The sequence below is a fragment of the Pseudophryne corroboree genome, chromosome 9 (genome assembly GCF_028390025.1).
Source record: "Pseudophryne corroboree isolate aPseCor3 chromosome 9, aPseCor3.hap2, whole genome shotgun sequence".
Classification (NCBI taxonomy): domain Eukaryota; kingdom Metazoa; phylum Chordata; class Amphibia; order Anura; family Myobatrachidae; genus Pseudophryne; species Pseudophryne corroboree.
The window spans coordinates 261,596,775-261,621,338 of NC_086452.1; positions in this window are offsets into that span (position 1 = coordinate 261,596,775).

Below are 24,564 nucleotides of genomic sequence, written 5' to 3' on the forward strand. Positions count from 1 at the left end.
AAATGATGGGGGTTTAGTTGGTGGATTGGCCAATGCACGGAAGCCTGCACACCGATTTTCAAGGTACCCCACCTTCATGCAGGTCCTACACTATCACAGAGTCTTAAAACCTGACTACCACACTGCTGCATCATCTGCCTGCTAGATGTAATGTGTACCTGCCACAGACTTTATGGCTTTTAAAGGCACACTAGTCACCTATTGCACTGGCTCAAAGATGATTGCTAAAGAACAGCTGAACAACCGTGGCCACTAGCTTTCTCATGCACCCCTGTGTGGACTTTATTATCCTGAACCTGTCTCAGCTGTTCTTTAGCAATCATCTTTGAGCCAGTGCAATAGGTGACCAGTGTGCCTTTAAAAGCCATAAAGTCTGTGGCAGGTACACATTACATCTAGCAGGCAGATGATGCAGCAGTGTGGTAGTCAGGTTTTAAGACTCTGTGATAGTGTAGGACCTGCATGAAGGTGGGGTACCTTGAAAATCGGTGTGCAGGCTTCCGTGCATTGGCCAATCCACCAACTAAACCCCCATCATTTATTTATTGAATTGTTGAGGATAAGTGAGTTTACTTTGGTGAGTGCTGGGTTCTCTGTTTGTATTTATTAGAGCGATGTGGTCATGGGCTACATGCACCCCGCCCTGTGAGTGGTAAGTACAGCTGTGTACCCCGCTTCTGTGGTGGAGAGTGCAGTGTTACATGCACCCCACCCTGTGAGTGGTAAGTGCATAGCTGTGCCCCGCTTCTGGTGTGGTGAGTGCTGTGGTTTTTCCTCTGTGTGTATATGAAGGGGTTAATCTATGGTTAGCTCTTATTAACCGTGGCCACTAGCTTTCTCATGCACCCCTGTGTGGACTTTATTATCCTGAACCTGTCTCAGCTGTTCTTTAGCAATCATCTTTGAGCCAGTGCAATAGGTGACTAGTGTGCCTTTAAAAGCCATAAAGTCTGTGGCAGGTACACATTACATCTAGCAGGCAGATGATGCAGCAGTGTGGTAGTCAGGTTTTAAGACTCTGTGATAGTGTAGGACCTGCATGAAGGTGGGGTACCTTGAAAATCGGTGTGCAGGCTTCCGTGCATTGGCCAATCCACCAACTAAACCCCCATCATTTATTTATTGAATTGTTGAGGATAAGTGAGTTTACTTTGGTGAGTGCTGGGTTCTCTGTTTGTATTTATTAGAGCGATGTGGTCATGGGCTACATGCACCCCACCCTGTGAGTGGTAAGTACAGCTGTGTACCCCGCTTCTGTGGTGGAGAGTGCAGTGTTACATGCACCCCACCCTGTGAGTGGCAAGTGCATAGCTGTGCCCCGCTTCTGATGTGGTGAGTGCTGTGGTTTTTCCTCTGTGTGTATATGAAGGGGTTAATCTATGGTTAGCTCTTATTAACCGTGGCCACTAGCTTTCTCATGCACCCCTGTGTGGACTTTATTATCCTGAACCTGTCTCAGCTGTTCTTTAGCAATCATCTTTGAGCCAGTGCAATAGGTGACTAGTGTGCCTTTAAAAGCCATAAAGTCTGTGGCAGGTACACATTACATCTAGCAGGCAGATGATGCAGCAGTGTGGTAGTCAGGTTTTAAGACTCTGTGATAGTGTAGGACCTGCATGAAGGTGGGGTACCTTGAAAATCGGTGTGCAGGCTTCCGTGCGTAGGCCAATCCACTAACTAAACCCCCATCATTTATTTATTGAATTGTTGAGGATAAGTGAGTTTACTTTGGTGAGTGCTGGGTTCTCTGTTTGTATGTACATATATGGATATTTCTGTCCAAATTGTGGATCATATTTACCCTTTATCTAGTTAGTTATTCATACTTTGTTCAGAAAGTACTTAAGGTGATAAATTGTCTGCGCAAAAAATAATCAGGAAGCCCTGTCCAGCGAATTCAACAAAGAGTGTCCCTCCAATTACACTTGCAAAAATTAACTAGAGAAATGTGGTTGTGAATACACTATAACAAGGCGCCACCTTTAAATTGTGTGACCATCACTCTGAGGTGAAGATATTAAGAAGTATATTTACGCTCCTTGTATGTACACCAGTATCTTCTTTGCTCCAGAGCCCTGGATCTCACATGCTCAGCATATGCAAAGATAAATACAATCTCATGTGTAGTAGAGTCAATTTAATACATAGATTTAGTAAAACACACATATAACAATGACAGTGAAAAGAAGTTTCCCCCTATAGTTCCATCAAGTGTCCCCAGAGGACTGAAAACAATTACCGGATGATGTGGAGAACTGATGGATAAACAGTTCTCAAACAAGCGTTGTTAAATATCTGAAGTCAGTCCACCCGGGTAGGCAGCTCCAGAAACAACATCAGGTATCGTTCAGTATTCTCCAAACAGCTTCAGGAACCAGGGGATCAGCAACACCTTACAGCCAACGCGTTTCAACCCCTATCTTTAGGGTCTTTTTCAAGGCAGTGTGTTGCTCTGATCAACTCTTCCTCCTTTTAAACAACAATTGTCCAATCAAAAAACCTCCCGTTCCCGCTAACCCTATTGCCGGAACTACGTCACACTCGACTCCGCCCACTACACCCAACAGTGTCCTGTGCTCCCGGAGGCTTCCGGATACCCTTCTGTAACCGCGTCTCCTCTTTCCGGAAGTGTGTAGTTGCGTATTGCGCCCGCTACAGCCAGCGGCTCCCAAGCTCCCGGAAACACGTCATCAGCGTTCGTCTATTGCCGGAAGTGCCCTCGGAAGACATGTGATCTCGTTCGATCGATGTTAGCCATAATTGTCCCTTTCCGCTTCCCATTCTTAAAGCGGAAGTGTCCAAAAATGTAAACAAAGTGTATCGTTACTGATCCAATTCTCATAAACGTCCTTTATGAACCATTTTTAATCTGTAAACATAAAACCCATAAAATACATAAAATACATAGACATTGGGATTCATTAAAAACGCAAAGACCATAATTATAAATATTATTCTTAAAAATTTGTTTTATAAAACCATAAACATTTATGAACAGATTGAAATTAATAGACCCTTAAAAATAATTCAAACTGTTCTCTGAGGTTATTTCCAAAACAAATGGCACTGATTGTTTTTCTAATAAATCATAAAAAACATTTGAGTTCAAAGTCACTGTTTAAACCATGTGGGTGCAATGTATTGCACTCATAAATTAACTGCATTTCTTTTCTCGCCAAGCTTGAAGCAGTATCCCGTTGCCGAAGATTGCCCTTTACCAGTTTTAATCCTACAAATCTGATAATGTTTCTCGTGGAGCAGTTATGAAATTTCTTAAAGTGGGACGAGAGGGCATGTGTCTCCAGTCCCTTCTTTATATTTCTACAATGCTCCCCGAGCCTGACCTTCAAGGCTCTGGAAGTGCGTCCTATATAAAATAGGTGGCACGTGCACTCAATACAGTAGATGATATTGCTCGAGTTGCATGTCATAAATTCATTGACAGTTAACTTTTTGCCATTTATCTGAATGCTGTCGAGTTTTTTTGTGCCATCACTACTAATCTCCCTACAGCCTATACACAATCCACATCTATGGAAACCTTTTGTAACAATCCTTGGTTCCCGTCTTATTGGTGGAAGATAGCTGTTGACTAACTTGTTTTTTATGTTAGGGGCTTTTCTATAAATAAAGGTGGGATGTTCAGGAATTTTATTGCCCAATACCGGGTCCTTCTTCAATATATTCCAATTTTTCCTGATGGACCGCTCTAAAATTCTATATTGAGAATTGTAGCTCGTAATAAATGCCCACTCAAATTTTTCTTGCTTGGTTTGTTTTAAAGTGCCAGTGCTTAAAAGGCCATTTCTTTTGACACTACTAGCCTTTTGCATTGCTGCATTTATAATATCCTCCTTATATCCACAATTTTCAAATCTCGTCTTTAATTCATGGGCTTGCTGTGTATAGATAGCCTCGTTAGTGCAATTTCTTTTAATACGTTTAAATTGACCATTGGGAATTGAATACACTAGCTGTCATCACATTAATTGGCTTAATTCTATTCCCAATGGTCAATTTAAACGTATTAAAATAAATTGCACTAACGAGGCTATCTATACACAGCAAGCCCATGAATTAAAGACGAGATTTGAAAATTGTGGATATAAGGAGGATATTATAAATGCAGCAATGCAAAAGGCTAGTAGTGTCAAAAGAAATGACCTTTTAAGCACTGGCACTTTAAAACAAACCAAGCAAGAAAAATTTGAGTGGGCATTTATTACGAGCTACAATTCTCAATATAGAATTTTAGAGCGGTCCATCAGGAAAAATTGGAATATATTGATGAAGGACCCGGTATTGGGCAATAAAATTCCTGAACATCCCACCTTTATTTATAGAAAAGCCCCTAACATAAAAAACAAGTTAGTCAACAGCTATCTTCCACCAATAAGACGGGAACCAAGGATTGTTACAAAAGGTTTCCATAGATGTGGAATGTGTATAGGCTGTAGGGAGATTAGTAGTGATGGCACAAAAAAACTAGACAGCATTCAGATAAATGGCAAAAAGTTAACTGTCAATGAATTTATGACATGCAACTCGAGCAATATCATCTACTGTATTGAGTGCACGTGCCACCTATTTTATATAGGACGCACTTCCAGAGCCTTGAAGGTCAGGCTCGGGGAGCATTGTAGAAATATAAAGAAGGGACTGGAGACACATGCCCTCTCGTCCCACTTTAAGAAATTTCATAACTGCTCCACGAGAAACATTATCAGATTTGTAGGATTAAAACTGGTAAAGGGCAATCTTCGGCAACGGGATACTGCTTCAAGCTTGGCGAGAAAAGAAATGCAGTTAATTTATGAGTGCAATACATTGCACCCACATGGTTTAAACAGTGACTTTGAACTCAAATGGTTTTTATGATTTATTAGAAAAACAATCAGTGCCATTTGTTTTGGAAATAACCTCAGAGAACAGTTTGAATTATTTTTAAGGGTCTATTAATTTCAATCTGTTCATAAATGTTTATGGTTTTATAAAACAAATTTTTAAGAATAATATTTATAATTATGGTCTTTGCGTTTTTAATGAATCCCAATGTCTATGTATTTTATGTATTTTATGGGTTTTATGTTTACAGATTAAAAATGGTTCATAAAGGACGTTTATGAGAATTGGATCAGTAACGATACACTTTGTTTACATTTTTGGACACTTCCGCTTTAAGAATAGGAAGCGGAAAGGGACAATTATGCCTAACATCGATCGAACGAGATCACATGTCTTCCGAGGGCACTTCCGGCAATAGACGAACGCTGATGACGTGTTTCCGGGAGCTTGGGAGCCGCTGGCTGTAGCGGGCGCAATACGCGACTACACACTTCCGGAAAGAGGAGACGCGGTTACAGAAGGGTATCCGGAAGCCTCCGGGAGCACAGGACACTGTTGGGTGTAGTGGGCGGAGTCGAGTGTGACGTAGTTCCGGCAATAGGGTTAGCGGGAACGGGAGTTTTTTGATTGGACAATTGTTGTTTAAAAGGAGGAAGAGTTGATCAGAGCAACACACTGCCTTGAAAAAGACCCTAAAGATAGGGGTTGAAACGCGTTGGCAGTAAGGTGTTGCTGATCCCCTGGTTCCTGAAGCTGTTTGGAGAATACTGAACGATACCTGATGTTTTTTCTGGAGCTGCCTACCCGGGTGGACTGACTTCAGATATTTAACAACGCTTGTTTGAGAACTGTTTATCCATCAGTTCTCCACATCATCCGGTAATTGTTTTCAGTCCTCTGGGGACACTTGATGGAACTATAGGGAGAAACTTCTTTTCACTGTCATTGTTATATGTGTGTTTTACTAAATCTATGTATTAAATTGACTCTACTACACATGAGATTGTATTTATCTTTGCATATGCTGAGCATGTGAGATCCAGGGCTCTGGAGCAAAGAAGATACTGGTGTACATACAAGGAGCGTAAATATACTTCTTAATATCTTCACCTCAGAGTGATGGTCACACAATTTAAAGGTGGCACCTTGTTATAGTGTATTCACAACCACATTTCTCTAGTTATTCATACTTACCTTCCATCTAGTTATTCTAAATCCAGCGGTAGATGTGTGTCACGCCTAGCAAGGTTTGAGGATCCGGCAGCTGAGACTTGCCCAATGAAGTAGTTGTCTGCGGATGAATAAGACGAGGGGGTTGGATATAGTTCCTTCTCATGGGACAAGGGGCAATGAAGAAAGTAGGTGGAGCTAAGAGTCAGTGAGTTTGAAGTTCTTGAGAATGAGGCTGAGATAAAGAACTGTGGCTTGTGAACGATGACTTAAAGACGTAGTTGTAGACAAAAGAACTGCGGGTTATGGCTTGAAAGACAAGGCTGTAGATAATGAACTGCGGAACTGTGAATGGTGGTTAAAGACGTGGCCAGAGGCAAAGAACTGTGGACTGTGACTTGAAAGATGAGTTTGTAGATAATGAACTGCGGACTGTGGACGGTGGTTAAAGACTTGGCTGGAGACAAAGAACTGTGGACTGTGACTTGAAAGACGAGGCTGTAGATAATAACTGCGGACTGTGGACGGTGGTTAAAGATGTGGCTGGAGACAAAGATCTGCTGACTGGGGCTTGAAAGTCGAGGCAGAAAGCCCGGGGCCGTCCGTGCCCAAAGGGTCTTACTGGACCGGGGTTTCCAGGAGCGTTTCCACAGGCAGCAGTAGGTTAAGAACGGCAGGGCTGCAGCAGCAACTGAGAGCCGGCTAAGCAGGGTTAGGAGTAACCAGAATACAGCAAGAATCCTGGGAGCACAGGGCTAAAGCACCTACAACAGGGTTGTAACTTGAATCACTGGCCTCCCTGTCATAAACCAGCCCCCTTTTATAAGGAGAACTCTCCCTGGATTGGCTGGAAGAAACAGGAAGCCAAAACTATGCCTCAAACTTGGTCTCCAACATGGCGGCGCCCAGTAATGCAGACCTCTCTGCATAGCCACACAGCTCACTGCCCCATGTCTCCTAGCAACATCCCGGCAAGAGAGACCCGAGCAGACCCCCTCACCGCCGCTACAGCTGCCCACGGACCCGGTGCGGCAACCCTGCTCTGCCGCTGCTTACAAGCCACCTGTGAAGCCAGCCCCGCGGCCCCAGTATACCGGTAAGACCCCAGACGCTGACAGTACCCCCCCTTTGAGGGTGGACTCCAGACACCTAAATGGTTTAGCTGGAAACTTGGCATGAAATGTCCGAAGAAGTCTTGGAGCATGGACGTCTTCTGCTCCTACCCAAGACCTTTCCTCAGGCCCATATCCTTTCCAATCAACAAGGTACTGGAGGCGACCATATCGTCTGCGGGAGTCGAGGATCTTGTGAATCTCAAATTCGTCCCCTTGTGCTGATTGGATCTTGGGAGATTTAGGCAGAGCAGCTCTGAATCGATTAAGTACCAATGGTTTTAAAAGAGAAATATGAAATGCATTATTATGGAATCTTAAATGCGGAGGCAACTTCACCTTGTAAGCCACAGGATTTAATACCTTTTCGATTGGGTAGGGCCCAATAAATCTGGGAGCAAACTTTTTAGTAGGGACCTTCAACCTTAGGTTACGTGTGGAAACCTAAACCCGATCTCCCACCTTAAGACTTGGTACAGCTTTTCGCTTCAGATCCGCATAGGTCTTATACCTTTTGGATGTCTTAAGCAAGGTCTCGTGAACTTGTCTCCAGGTTTTGGTAAATTGTCGAAGTGCTGATTCTGCGGCAGCAACCTCGAGCGTAGGTAGAAGTTGGAAGTCAGGAACTTTTGGATGATAACCATAATTTATGAAAAATGGAGAAAATTTTGTAGCAGAATGATAGAGATTGTTATGGGCAAATTCTGCAAATGGGAGAAAGTCCAGCCAGTCGTCCTGAGACGAGGACATGAATAAACGCAGAAATGTCTCCAGGTCCTGGTTCACTCTCTCTGTTTGACCATCTGTTTGGGGATGATATCCTGAGGAGAAATTCAATTTCACACCGAGAGCAGAACATAGGGATCTCCAAAACTTGGCCACAAACTGAGGACCTCTATCAGATACAATTTCCTGCGGAAGATATCTGCTATGAATAATTTTGCCAACTGGGATGCCGATGGAAGACTAGCCAGGGGAACGAAGTGTGCCATTTTAGAGAACCAGTCAACTATGACCCACACAGTATTTCGTCCGCCAGACGCATGTAAATCAGTAATAAAGTCCATAGAAATATGCGTCCATGGTCTTTGCGGCACAGGTAACGGATGGAGTAACCCGGCTGGAAGACCTTTGGGACTTTTATGTTGGGCACACTTCGGATAAGCAGCCACGAATTCCTGAACGTCAGTCCTGAGATGAGGCTACCAGTAGGAGCGCTGAATGAATTTGAACGTTTTATGACCACCTGCATGGCCCATGAAGGAGGAGTGAGCCCATGTAAGAAGTTTCTTGCATAGATTTGGTGCAACGAATATTTTTCCAGGAGGAGGAAGTAGAGAAGTATTAGTTGCTGAGAAAGAGGTGGACTCCAAGATAAATTGTTCTTTTGAATGATCAGAGGGTTCTTCAGAACTTAGGGAACGGGATAATGCATCTGCCTTTTTGTTGAGGGAACCTGGTCAGTAACTGAGTTTAAAGTTAAAACGGGTAAAGAAGAGTGCCCATCTTGCTTGGCGTGGGTTCAGACATCGAGCTGACTGTAGATATAGGAGGTTCTTGTGATCCTTGGTTAGCGAGATTGGATGCTGAGCTCCCTCCAACAAATACCGCCACTCCTCAAAGGCTAACTTAATTGCTAGTAATTCTTGTTCCCCGATAGCATAATTCTGTTCGGCAGGAGAAAATCTTCGCGAGAAGAACACACAGGGATGGACCTTCTTGTCCTCGAAGAGTTGGGACAATACTGCTCCTACTCCTACAGTGGAGGCATCAACCTCCACCAGGAACGGACGGCTGAGATCGGGTTGTTGAAGGACAGGGGCGGTCATGAAGGCTTCCTTTAAAGATGAAAAGGCTTCTAATGCCTCCGGAGACCACTTGGCAGGATCCGCTCCTTTCCTAGTTAATGCAGTAATGGGGGCTATGACAGAAGAATAATCTTCGGTAGAATTTAGCGAGTGCCAAAAAACGTTGAACCCCCTTAAGGGTAGCTGGAAGTGACCAATCCTGGATTGCCTGGACTTTAGCGGGGTCCATCTGGTACTTCTGTCCCGAGAGGATGTAACCAAGGAATGGAATCGTGGGTACTTCGAAGGTGCACTTCTCTAATTTACAGAATAATTGATTCCTCCGTAAATGAGTTAGAACCTCCTTGACTTGTTCTCGATGGGTCTTCAGATCCCTAGAAAAGATGAGGATGTCATCCAAATACACCACCAAGCAGTCATAGAGGAGGTCTCTGAAAATTTCGTTAACGAATTCTTGAAAGACAGCTGGGGCGTTACACAGGCTGAAAGGCATTACCAGGTATTCGTAATGCCCGTTGCGGGTATTAAATGCAGTCTTCCATTCGTCACCTGGGCAGATACGTATAAGATTGTAGGCCCCCCATAAGTACAATTTTGAGAAAACAGTAGCTCCTTTAACACGGTCGAATAGTTCTGGTATTAGAGGCAACGGATATCTGTTCTTAATTGTTATATCGTTGAGACCTCTATAGTCAATACAGGGCCGCAGACCTCCATCCTTCTTTTTGACAAAGAAAAACCCCGCCCCGGCTGGAGAGGTGGAAGACCTAATTAACTCTTTATCCAAATTCTCCCGGATATACTCCGACTTGGCCTGTGTCTCAGGGAGTGAAAGAGGGTAGGTTCGACCTTGGGGAGGAGTTTTGCCTGGTACCAGATCAATGGGACAATCCCAAGTGAGATGCGGAGGCAAGGTGTCCGCCCCATGCTTACTGAAAACATCTTGAAAGGCCTGGTATTCCACAGGAAGGCTGGAAGGGCTGGAAGAACAGAGGGGTCTTACTGAGAGCAAACAGTTCTGGAAGCAGTTTTGTCCCCAAGAGAGAACATCCATGGTTTGCCAGTCTATGTGGGTATTGTGTTTTATTAACCATGGAAATCCTAGGATCAATTCGTGAGAGGCTTTAGGAATTACAAGGAAAGAGATATTTTCCGAATGAAGAACTCCGACCTTCATCTTGAGAGGAATAGTACAAAAGGATATGATTCCCTCAGGAATATGACTTCCATCCACCGCTAGAGATGAGCGCCTGAAATTTTTCGGGTTTTGTGTTTTGGTTTTGGGTTCGGTTCCGCGGCCGTGTTTTGGGTTCGAACGCGTTTTGGCAAAACCTCACCGAATTTTTTTTGTCGGATTCGGGTGTGTTTTGGATTCGGGTGTTTTTTTCAAAAAACACTAAAAAACAGCTTAAATCATAGAATTTGGGGGTCATTTTGATCCCAAAGTATTATTAACCTCAAAAACCATAATTTACACTCATTTTCAGTCTATTCTGAATACCTCACACCTCACAATATTATTTTTAGTCCTAAAATTTGCACCGAGGTCGCTGTGTGAGTAAGATAAGCGACCCTAGTGGCCGACACAAACACCGGGCCCATCTAGGAGTGGCACTGCAGTGTCACGCAGGATGTCCCTTCCAAAAAACCCTCCCCAAACAGCACATGACGCAAAGAAAAAAAGAGGCGCAATGAGGTAGCTGTGTGAGTAAGATTAGCGACCCTAGTGGCCGACACAAACACCGGGCCCATCTAGGAGTGGCACTGCAGTGTCACGCAGGATGGCCCTTCCAAAAAACCCTCCCCAAACAGCACATGACGCAAAGAAAAAAAGAGGCGCAATGAGGTAGCTGTGTGAGTAAGATTAGCGACCCTAGTGGCCGACACAAACACCGGGCCCATCTAGGAGTGGCACTGCAGTGTCACGCAGGATGTCCCTTCCAAAAAACCCTCCCCAAACAGCACATGACGCAAAGAAAAAAAGAGGCGCAATGAGGTAGCTGTGTGAGTAAGATTAGCGACCCTAGTGGCCGACACAAACACCGGGCCCATCTAGGAGTGTCACTGCAGTGTCACGCAGGATGTCCCTTCCAAAAAACCCTCCTCAAACAGCACATGACGCAAAGAAAAAAAGAGGCGCAATGAGGTAGCTGACTGTGTGAGTAAGATTAGCGACCCTAGTGGCCGACACAAACACCGGGCCCATCTAGGAGTGGCACTGCAGTGTCACGCAGGATGTCCCTTCCAAAAAACCCTCCCCAATCAGCACATGATGCAAAGAAAAAGAAAAGAAAAAAGAGGTGCAAGATGGAATTGTCCTTGGGCCCTCCCACCCACCCTTATGTTGTATAAACAAAACAGGACATGCACACTTTAACCAACCCATCATTTCAGTGACAGGGTCTGCCACACGACTGTGACTGATATGACGGGTTGGTTTGGACCCCCCCCCAAAAAGAAGCAATTAATCTCTCCTTGCACAAACTGGCTCTACAGAGGCAAGATGTCCACCTCATCTTCACCCTCCGATATATCACCGTGTACATCCCCCTCCTCACAGATTATCAATTCGTCCCCACTGGAATCCACCATCTCAGCTCCCTGTGTACTTTGTGGAGGCAATTGCTGCTGGTCAATGTCTCCGCGGAGGAATTGATTATAATTCATTTTAATGAACATCATCTTCTCCACATTTTCTGGATGTAACCTCGTACGCCGATTGCTGACAAGGTGAGCGGCGGCACTAAACACTCTTTCGGAGTACACACTTGTGGGAGGGCAACTTAGGTAGAATAAAGCCAGTTTGTGCAAGGGCCTCCAAATTGCCTCTTTTTCCTGCCAGTATAAGTACGGACTGTGTGACGTGCCTACTTGGATGCGGTCACTCATATAATCCTCCACCATTCTATCAATGTTGAGAGAATCATATGCAGTGACAGTAGACGACATGTCCGTAATCGTTGTCAGGTCCTTCAGTCCGGACCAGATGTCAGCATCAGCAGTCGCTCCAGACTGCCCTGCATCACCGCCAGCGGGTGGGCTCGGAATTCTGAGCCTTTTCCTCGCACCCCCAGTTGCGGGAGAATGTGAAGGAGGAGATGTTGACAGGTCGCGTTCCGCTTGACTTGACAATTTTGTCACCAGCAGGTCTTTCAACCCCAGCAGACCTGTGTCTGCCGGAAAGAGAGATCCAAGGTAGGCTTTAAATCTAGGATCGAGCACGGTGGCCAAAATGTAGTGTTCTGATTTCAACAGATTGACCACCCGTGAATCCTTGTTAAGCGAATTAAGGGCTGCATCCACAAGTCCCACATGCCTAGCGGAATCGCTCCCTTTTAGCTCCTTCTTCAATGCCTCCAGCTTCTTCTGCAAAAGCCTGATGAGGGGAATGACCTGACTCAGGCTGGCAGTGTCTGAACTGACTTCACGTGTGGCAAGTTCAAAGGGCATCAGAACCTTGCACAACGTTGAAATCATTCTCCACTGCACTTGAGACAGGTGCATTCCACCTACTATATCGTGCTCAATTGTATAGGCTTGAATGGCCTTTTGCTGCTCCTCCAACCTCTGAAGCATATAGAGGGTTGAATTCCACCTCGTTACCACTTCTTGCTTCAGATGATGGCAGGGCAGGTTCAGTAGTTTTTGGTGGTGCTCCAGTCTTCTGTACGTGGTGCCTGTACGCCGAAAGTGTCCCGCAATTTTTCTGGCCACCGACAGCATCTCTTGCACGCCCCTGTCGTTTTTTAAAAAATTCTGCACCACCAAATTCAAGGTATGTGCAAAACATGGGACGTGCTGGAATTTGCCCATATTTAATGCACACACAATATTGCTGGCGTTGTCCGATGCCACAAATCCACAGGAGAGTCCAATTGGGGTAAGCCATTCCGCGATGATCTTCCTCAGTTGCCGTAAGAGGTTTTCAGCTGTGTGCGTATTCTGGAAAGCGGTGATACAAAGCGTAGCCTGCCTAGGAAAGAGTTGGCGTTTGCGAGATGCTGCTACTGGTGCCGCCGCTGCTGTTCTTGCGGTGGGAGTCCATACATCTACCCAGTGGGCTGTCACAGTCATATAGTCCTGACCCTGCCCTGCTCCACTTGTCCACATGTCCGTGGTTAAGTGGACATTGGGTACAACTGCATTTTTTAGGACACTGGTGAGTCTTTTTCTGACGTCCGTGTACATTCTCGGTATCGCCTGCCTAGAGAAGTGGAACCTAGATGGTATTTGGTAACGGGGGCACACTGCCTCAATAAATTGTCTAGTTCCCTGTGAACTAACGGCGGATACCGGACGCACGTCTAACACCAACATAGTTGTCAAGGACTCAGTTATCCGCTTTGCAGTAGGATGACTGCTGTGATATTTCATCTTCCTCGCAAAGGACTGTTGAACAGTCAATTGCTTACTGGAAGTAGTACAAGTGGGCTTACGACTTCCCCTCTGGGATGACCATCGACTCCCAGCGGCAACAACAGCAGCGCCAGCAGCAGTAGGCGTTACACGCAAGGATGCATCGGAGGAATCCCAGGCAGGAGAGGACTCGTCAGAATTGCCAGTGACATGGCCTGCAGGACTATTGGCATTCCTGGGGAAGGAGGAAATTGACACTGAGGGAGTTGGTGGGGTGGTTTGCGTGAGCTTGGTTACAAGAGGAAGGGATTTACTGGTCAGTGGACTGCTTCCGCTGTCACCCAAAGTTTTTGAACTTGTCACTGACTTATTATGAATGCGCTGCAGGTGACGTATAAGGGAGGATGTTCCGAGGTGGTTAACGTCCTTACCCCTACTTATTACAGCTTGACAAAGGGAACACACGGCTTGACACCTGTTGTCCGCATTTCTGGTGAAATACCTCCACACCGAAGAGCTGATTTTTTTGGTATTTTCACCTGGCATGTCAACGGCCATATTCCTCCCACGGACAACAGGTGTCTCCCCGGGTGCCTGACTTAAACAAACCACCTCACCATCAGAATCCTCCTGGTCAATTTCCTCCCCAGCGCCAGCAACACCCATATCCTCCTCATCCTGGTGTACTTCAACACTGACATCTTCAATCTGACTATCAGGAACTGGACTGCGGGTGCTCCTTCCAGCACTTGCAGGGGGCGTGCAAATGGTGGAAGGCGCATGCTCTTCACGTCCAGTGTTGGGAAGGTCAGGCATCGCAACCGACACAATTGGACTCTCCTTGTGGATTTGGGATTTCGAAGAATGCACAGTTCTTTGCTGTGCTGCTTTTGCCAGCTTGAGTCTTTTCATTTTTCTAGCGAGAGGCTGAGTGCTTCCATCCTCATGTGAAGCTGAACCACTAGCCATGAACATAGGCCAGGGCCTCAGCCGTTCCTTGCCACTCCGTGTGGTAAATGGCATATTGGCAAGTTTACGCTTCTCCTCCGACAATTTTATTTTAGGTTTTGGAGTCCTTTTTTTACTGATATTTGGTGTTTTAGATTTGACATGCTCTGTACTATGACATTGGGCATCGGCCTTGGCAGACGACGTTGCTGGCATTTCATCGTCTCGGCCATGACTAGTGGCAGCAGCTTCAGCACGAGGTGGAAGTGGATCTTGATCTTTCCCTAATTTTGGAACCTCAACATTTTTGTTCTCCATATTTTAATAGGCACAACTAAAAGGCACCTCAGGTAAACAATGGAGATGGATGGATTGGATACTAGTATACAATTATGGACGGGCTGCCGAGTGCCGACACAGAGGTAGCCACAGCCGTGAACTACCGCACTGTACTGTGTCTGCTGCTAATATATAGACTGGTTGATAAAGAGATAGTATACTCGTAACTAGTATGTATGTATAAAGAAAGAAAAAAAAACCACGGTTAGGTGGTATATACAATTATGGACGGGCTGCCGAGTGCCGACACAGAGGTAGCCACAGCCGTGAACTACCGCACTGTACTGTGTCTGCTGCTAATATATAGACTGGTTGATAAAGAGATAGTATACTCGTAACTAGTATGTATGTATAAAGAAAGAAAAAAAAACCACGGTTAGGTGGTATATACAATTATGGACGGGCTGCCGAGTGCCGACACAGAGGTAGCCACAGCCGTGAACTACCGCACTGTACTGTGTCTGCTGCTAATATATAGACTGGTTGATAAAGAGATAGTATACTCGTAACTAGTATGTATGTATAAAGAAAGAAAAAAAAACCACGGTTAGGTGGTATATACAATTATGGACGGGCTGCCGAGTGCCGACACAGAGGTAGCCACAGCCGTGAACTACCGCACTGTACTGTGTCTGCTGCTAATATATAGACTGGTTGATAAAGAGATAGTATACTCGTAACTAGTATGTATGTATAAAGAAAGAAAAAAAAACCACGGTTAGGTGGTATATACAATTATGGACGGGCTGCCGAGTGCCGACACAGAGGTAGCCACAGCCGTGAACTACCGCACTGTACTGTGTCTGCTGCTAATATAGACTGGTTGATAAAGAGATAGTATACTCGTAACTAGTATGTATGTATAAAGAAAGAAAAAAAAACCACGGTTAGGTGGTATATACAATTATGGACGGGCTGCCGAGTGCCGACACAGAGGTAGCCACAGCCGTGAACTACCGCACTGTACTGTGTCTGCTGCTAATATATAGACTGGTTGATAAAGAGATAGTATACTCGTAACTAGTATGTATGTATAAAGAAAGAAAAAAAAACCACGGTTAGGTGGTATATACAATTATGGACGGGCTGCCGAGTGCCGACACAGAGGTAGCCACAGCCGTGAACTACCGCACTGTACTGTGTCTGCTGCTAATATAGACTGGTTGATAAAGAGATAGTATACTACTAATATTATATATACTGGTGGTCAGGTCACTGGTCACTAGTCACACTGGCAGTGGCACTCCTGCAGCAAAAGTGTGCACTGTTTAATTTTAATATAATATTATGTACTCCTGGCTCCTGCTATAACCTATAACTGGCACTGCAGTAGTGCTCCCCAGTCTCCCCCACAATTATAAGCTGTGTGAGCTGAGCAGTCAGACAGATATATAATATATATAGATGATGCAGCACACTGGCCTGAGCCTGAGCAGTGCACACAGATATGGTATGTGACTGACTGAGTCACTGTGTGTATCGCTTTTTTCAGGCAGAGAACGGATATATTAAATAAACTGCACTGTGTGTCTGGTGGTCACTCACTATATAATATATTATGTACTCCTGGCTCCTGCTATAACCTATAACTGGCACTGCAGTAGTGCTCCCCAGTCTCCCCCACAATTATAAGCTGTGTGAGCTGAGCAGTCAGACAGATATATATAATATTATATATAGATAATAGATGATGCAGCACACTGGCCTGAGCCTGAGCAGTGCACACAGATATGGTATGTGACTGAGTCACTGTGTGCTGTGTATCGCTTTTTTCAGGCAGAGAACGGATTATAAATAAAACTGGTGGTCACTGGTCACTATCAGCAAAACTCTGCACTGTACTGAGTACTCCTAATGCTCCCCAAAATTAGTAAATCAAGTGTCTCTCTAATCTATTCTAAACGGAGAGGACGCCAGCCACGTCCTCTCCCTATCAATCTCAATGCACGTGTGAAAATGGCGGCGACGCGCGGCTCCTTATATAGAATCCGAGTCTCGCGATAGAATCCGAGCCTCGCGAGAATCCGACAGCGTCATGATGACGTTCGGGCGCGCTCGGGTTAACCGAGCAAGGCGGGAAGATCCGAGTCGCTCGGACCCGTGAAAAAAAACATGAAGTTCTGGCGGGTTCGGATTCAGAGAAACCGAACCCGCTCATCTCTATCCACCGCAGTAACTGAAATGGTACGATCCAAACGGACCGTTTGTATTCCAGATCGTTTAACCAGAGCTGATGTAATGAAGCTTTCGGCGGCTCCAGAGTCGAGTAGTGCAGGGATGAGAAGAGAGGAAGAAGGGAGCTCCAGGTGAGTTAACAAGACAGACTCTTTATTGGCAAGTAATTCTGAGAATTCTCCTAGCTTGACCTCTCCGGCACAGGCTAGGAGCGGGCGTTTCCCGGACGTTGACTGCAGGATTTGACAAAATGATCAGATGCACCACAATAAAGGCATAGGTTCCCTTGTCGCCGTCTCTGACGTTCTTCGTTGGAGAGACGGGAACGATTGATCTGCATGGGTTCTTCGGTAGTTGGTGATGATGGTCTTGGCTGAAGAACGACTCGAGGCTTAGGACGATCTGACTGCAATCTCTCCATACAGCATTCTCTGTACCTCAGGTCTAATTTATTACATAAGGAAATTAACTTATTTAACTTATCAGGTACGTCCTGACTTGCGAGGTCATCTTTGATCTTTTCGGGGAGACCGCTCCAGAAAGCTGCAATGAGAGCCTCCTCATTCCAGTTCAGTTCTGAGGAGAGAGTACGAAACTGGATCACGTACTGACTGACCGTACGTGTGCCCTGATGCAGGCGCAGGATCTCCAATGAGGCGGCAGAAGTCCTGCCCAGTTCGTCAAAGATTCTTCGAAAGGTGTCCACGAACTCTGAATAGTTAGACAGGATGGGATCCGTCTTCTCCCACAAAGGTGAAGCCCATTCCAACGCTTGCCCAGTAAGCAAAGAAATTATATAGGCTACCTTGGTTCGTGCTGATGGGAAGTTGGCCGACTGTAGTTCGAACTGGATTTCGCACTGGTTAAGAAACCCGCGGCATTGTTTTGGATTCCCATCAAACTTACTGGGTGATGGCAAATGTAACCATGGAAGTGGTACTGGTACAGGAGGAAGCGGGACCGGGGGTGCTAATGTGGGAGCAGCCATAGATACTTGAGGGGCCGTCATGGCAACACAGAGAGAATCGAGACGTTCGGACATATTCTGCATGAACTGCACAATTTGAAATTGTGTGGCCTCCTGCTAACTCAAGCGAGACCAGATATCTGCAGTTGAATCACCTCCTGAGGCCTGATCACCCGTCGGATCCATGTGGCCAGTGATTACTGTCAGCCCCGCTGCCCCAGCGTACCGGTAAGACCCCGGACGCTGACAATGTGTAATACTCTCCACCTACTGCTTCCGCATTCTATAACATAGGGGTAGATGAACAACATCACTTACCCCATTATAATTAATCAGATAATAAATGTTAACATAATTCAATATTTCATATATACAATTTGAGTGGTTAAGATTTAACAAATTGCATACCAAAAACTATCTTCCTTCTCATCCTCCCTTCTTTCTTCCTTCCTTCCCTTCCTTTGATTTGGTTATGAAATCTAGTCTAATATAGTATTTTATTCATTTTGAATTAGTGATTATACTTACCTTTAATCTATTGATTTAATGTTCCTCGCCTTATGAGGTGGATGTGTAACATTACGTATTTTATATTATCTCATATCATTATAGTGAACCAGGAAATCACTGTAAATTGAATATGTAGCATATATAAAGTAAATGTGACCAATATAAGATATCATCTACAATTATAGCTGTTTCAGTTTTCAAATCATAATTTTTTACTTTTTCACTTTTTTTTTCTTCATGTTTGAACCCACACACATTTATCACACTTTTGCTGTGATTTTATATGGTATGATTTATGCACACTAATTATTAATTAACATTCTTCAATAATTTTTATACACTTTTTGATTCACAGTAATAATTTTTATTCATATTTACTCACATTTTTTAACATTCACATTTATAGGTTCACTAATTCATGTTAATCAATTTATCGCTCACATTTCTCCACATAAAAATTCTTTACAACATTCTACCATAAAGATATAATGTTGCACAAATATATTTTCATATTTAATAATTTGTTTCGACAATTTTATATAATACCAACATGTTTATACCAGTCAATAAGAGACAGTATATCTTACTTCAGTTTGATTATATTTTGGGCCGAATAAATTAATAATACTGTATACTCATTAGACAATATAAACAATACAAACACATTCAATATATTGATGGATGCATGATGCTGGTATATCATATTCACTCTTAATAACCTAATATAAGTTAAAAAATCTATTTAGCTCCCCTTCCTAAATGCAATTGATCTATAATACGTAGACTGTTGCTATTACCATAAAGGATAATGTCAGATGTATTAACCTGGAGAGGGCATAAGGAAGTGATAAACCAGTGATAAGTGCAAGGTGATAAACGCACCAGCCAATCAGCTCCTAACTGTCAATTTACATATTGGAGCTGACTGGCTAATGCGTTATCACCGTGCACTTATCACTGCTTTATCAATTCTCGAGGTTAATACATCTGCCCCACTATACTGTAAGAAGCATCTGATTTTTCCCTATGTTTACCATGAGAGGCTGAGGATTGGCTGGAAAGTATCATGTGACATGCCGCCTATGTTTAACATAGGAGGAGCGCTATTGGTTGGGAAAGGTCACGTGACTCGACATGATGCAGGGAATGGGAGCAACGGGCAGGAAGTGTTCAATGTGTGTCCTATACTTACTACAGGAGATGCGCCATTGGCCACTGATGTCACATGACCTGATAAAGCCAATTTGATTGGCTATTGGTTACCAATATAGTGTAGTTAGGGTAAACAATCGCGTTAGCCTAGATAAAGTCCTAAAAACGAACACGTGTCGGCGGCGTTCAGGCCGCTACCTGATCCTACTAAATGTTTAAATATATAATGAATGTATAATGTGCATATCAATTAATTCAATGGATTTCTAGATAGAGAAATATAAGGAATGTAATTTTAATAGGAATCATTGAACACACAACGCTGCAGTAGCAGAGGGATCTCTCTGGGGACTAAAGGGCCCTACACATTGAGCGATCCGCCGCCGAGCTGCCTGACGGCGGGGACGGCTTACGGGCAACCCGGCGGCAGGGGGGCAGTGATGGGTGGAGTGAAGTTTCTTCACTCCCCCGTCACCTGGCTCCATAGAAGTGCAGGTAAATATGGACGAGATCGTCCATATTGGCCTGCATGCACAAGCGACGGGACACTAGCGATGAACGAGCGCGGGCCGCGCATCGTTCATCACTGGTGCCCCCACACTCAAAGATATGACTAAGATCTCGTTCATTAATGAACAAGATCGTTCATATCTTTGAGTATTATCGCCCAGTGTGGAGGGCCTATCATAGCAGTTCAATACACTGCATGCATTTAAGCCTATGTGTTATCATATGCATACATACAGTATTGCTGGATTCTGACTGCACAACTGTGTTAAGCAGGCAAAGTATGTATGTGCATGTGAACAAACTTAATGCAGTGCCTCAGAGAAAATGTATTATTAATGCAGTGGCAGTGAGAGTCACAATGTACAACTGCTGCTGCATTAGATCAATGAAGTGATTTCTATGGTTGTAAATAAGGAACTTTATACAAGTATTTATCAATAATTGTCCGTGATGTGATTATGGAACAGCAAACAGTTTAGTGAGGATAATTTAATCCAGCTATTTTAGTAAGCACATGTAGTGACTCAACTCACTGGTTACAATTGTATCAGTTTGTAGCATTATTAGATAGCTACTGCTTAAACAGATGGCATATTGAGAGGAAGGGTGGTCTTCAGGTTGCCGGCAGCCGGGCTCCCGGCGACCACCATACCAGCGCCGGAATCCTGACCGCCAGCATACCGACATCTTTTCTCCCTCTTGGGGGTCCATGACCCCCTGGAAGGAGAATAGATGTCACCGTGCCCGCAGCGTGGCGAGCGCAGCTAGCCCACAAGGGGCTCATTTGGGCTTGCCCAGCTGTCGGTATGCCGGTGGTCGGAATTCCGGCGACGGTATGCTGGACGCCGGAACCTCGACCGCCGGCAAACCAAACTACACCCATTGAGGAAGATGCAAAGACTCAGTTGCACAGATATTCCAACTAGAGGCTACATTTGTACAATTCATAAAGCATGAACAGCTTCTATGCATGAATGAGCCTAGTACAATACTGCATGGAGACATATTAATGCTACAGTGTTACCAGCAGCTGCAGAGCACACAGTACTGCAGTATCAGAGTGATTTTTGATAGAACTAATAAGGAAAATTGCTTATGTTTAAAATGTTTAAAATTATGAGAAATCAACTCAATTATAAGTAGTTTAGTGGGCAAAAAATATATATAGTGATTTATATCAACCTTTAATGACAACAGACAGTTATTACTGACTAGACAGCACTTCAATGAGTTTACAAATGTTCAATTGTTATAGAAAACATAACAAGGGATTTTACCCAGTAGCTATAATTGTAACAATTAAGTTACAATAAATAACAGCTATATAGCACTAGGTAGTGAGTTTATCAAAGATGCTACTTAATGAACATACCTGTACAAAATAATCCGCAATACTAATAAATATCTGGTATAATACTCAGCCCAGAGAATATAGGGGTGATTTGAAATGTAATTAGATATTTAATCCCAAGTGTACCAATATTAGGGAACCCTTTGACATAATTATATCAGTTTATTGAGGTGCATTAGATAACAAACACTGATAGTTTGTCATTAGTAATAATGGGATAATCTAAATACAAGCATATGTTCTCCGGGACTTACAATATGTGCTGATACATAACACTATTAGGTTACATAACCTTAAGCAATTTTCAAGTGACTAATAATTGGTTTCTGATCTGCAGCAATACATTAAAAATATTTGAGAAATGAGGGCATGAAACAGGTAGCGAGTATTGATTTTAATTTACTTTATTAAAGCACTTTTTTCACTTCTTAGGATAATTATATATTTTTGTCATATTATTGTCTTTACTTCACGATAGGACATTTTTTAATTATTACAATAAAGGTTAATTTTTAAACATCTTTTGTGCGCCAACAAAGAGACATTCTTTCTCTTTTCTCTCCCGTGCCCACTGTAGGCAGTTTACAGGGATCAGCATGGGCTCTCTGACCCCTTTCTATAATAGCCAGCATTAACTTTTATACCAGTTGTCTTTACCAGAATCACTTTTGCATACTCCCCAACATGACCCTCTCCAGGAGGGACAGAATGCTCCACTCCTGCACTTCCCTCTTAATTTATGATTGCCATCACCTGTGGTGAAACACCTTTCTTATCCATTAACCTGTTCAACACTAGTTTGCAGGAATCTATGACCTGCAAACTCTCTTTGCTCTAGGGCAGTGGTTCTCAAACTCGGTCCTCAGGACCCCACACAGTGCATGTTTTGCAGGTAACCCAGCAAGTGCACAGGTGTATTAATTATTCACCGACACATTTTAAAAGGTCCACAGGTGGAGCTAATTATTTCACTTGCGATTCTGTGAGAAGACCTGCAAAACATGCACTGTGTGGGGTCCTGAGGACCGAGTTTGAGAAACTGTGCTCTAGGGAATAGGATTGCCACCTAGCAACAGCTGGTGGGTTAGGTGCAGCCTCCCGACGAATCGCTGGGAAGGTATAGTGAAAGAAAACTTTCACTTACCTTCCCACAGCCTGGGGAGAGCGGGGACAGAGCCGCGGCTAGCGGCCGCGCAGGGACCAGTGCACGCGCAACGCTGGGCACGTGCACACGCACCCTATAATGCGCTAGGCTCCGCCCCCAGACCTCTAGATTTTACGGAAGCTTACAGATGGCAATCCCAACTAGAACAAGAGAGAAAAATTTTTAGGGGTAAGATCACCCTAGTTCCTCTAACCTAGTAATGAAGGACACGGGAGACCATATAGAAGCAGAAACAAAATGTGTTTACTAGAAACCTTTCAACAGTAATACAGGTGATAAGAAAAAACCAACTGGCAATGGCCAAAGAAAGAACTGTTATTCTGCTTTTGAAATTAGCATATAAACAAAACTCCTGCAAACTTGCAGAGCCCATTAAAGATATTTGTAAGGCTATTTTTGTTCTTTAGGTTGCTGCGTCTGCGGCTGTTTCTTCAAACCTTTTGGAGCACCTGAAATCCAAAGAGTAAAACAGGCTTAATTAAAGACTGTTGTTAGAGATTACAACCAACAGACCTAGCAAGGTAGAGTGGGAGCTGTTGCTAGGTGGCAATCGTATTTCCTAGAACAAAGAGAGTTTGCAGGTCATAGATTCCTGCAAACTAGTGTTTGTTCGTTGGAAGGCTTGCCACCTAGCAACAGCTGATGGGTAGACTACCACATACCTGGTGGTTGCTCTAAGTAATTCTATCCTTTGAGTATCAGAAGGCCTCCAATAATGTTTCACGAAGGTACGAGTGGACGACCAATGTGCGGCCTGGATTATAAATTGTAATGTTAAGCCTCTAGCCGCTGCTGAAGTGACAGCGGCACCGCGGATGGAGTATCCCTTGAAAATGGAGGTATCTATTCCTGAGCTTTGCATGGCAGAAACTATCCATCCCCTAATTGTAGAGGGTCTGGCTTTCGGCATGTGATAAAAGGCTTTCAGCATGTGATAAAAAGGCTAGAAGTGTTATCTCTCCATGGAGCTGTTGTTGCGAGGTAAGCGGATAAGCACTCAACTATGCAAAGATCTGTGTCTGACTGGTCACTGACTAGATCAAACTCAACCAAAGGGTTTTGAATGGAACTGGTCTTTGTGTGACCTTTAAGGACGATATGTAAACCCATTGGAGTGGTTGTCATCCAGGGTTCGGATGTGTCTATTAAGGAAAGTTTGGCTGCTCTAGCTGCGAAAGCTAGCGCTAGTAGTGAAGCCAGTTTTCTTGAAAGATTGGAGATGTTGGAATCTGAAGGTATTGTGGCTAAATAATTTAAGAAAAGATTAATGTCCCACGTGGAAGAGTATGGTGGCCTAGACAAGAAAATACCTTTGAGTAATCTAAGGTACATCTTGTTTTCCGTAAACCCTGGAATGAGAAGAGCTAGGGCTGAGCCATACGACCGTATGGTGGCAAATGCTAGGCCTTACTTACTTAAATCAAGGGGTCCCCCCCTCCAGCCACCCAAGAGCCAGGGGTGAAGCCCTATGCTATCCCCCCCATCCAAGGGCGGCGGATGGGGGGCTAATAGCCTTTTGTGTAAAAAAAAGAATATTGTTTTTTGTAGCAGAACTACAAGTCCCAGCAAGGCTCCCCCGCAAGCTGGTACTTGGAGAACCACAAGTACCAGCATGCGGGGGGGAAACGGGCCCACTGGTACCTGTAGTTCTACTACAAAAAAATACCCCAAAAAAAACACAACGCACACACCGTGATAGTACAATTTTATTACATACATGCACACTTACACACATACATACTTACCTATGTTGACACGAAGCAGTCGGTCCTCTTCTCCAGTAGGATCCAGGGGTACCTGTAAATAAAATTATACTCACAACAATCCAGTGTAGATTGTCCTCTTCTGTTTGTAATCCACGTACTTGGCAAAATAAAACAACGCAAAACCCGATCCACGCACTGAAAGGGTTCCCATGTTTACACATGGGACCCCTTTCCCCTACTGGCGGGACCCCCCGTGACTCCTGTCAAAGAGGGTCCCTTCAGCCAATCAGGGAGCGCCATGTCATGGCACTCTCCTGATTGGCTGTGCGCGCCTGAACTGTCAGGCGGCGCACTGTAGAGATACAATGTAGCGCAGAGGTGCTACATTATATCCAATAGTGGGAACTTTGCGGTCAGTGGTAGACGACGAGGTTAAGTGGGGCCAACCAC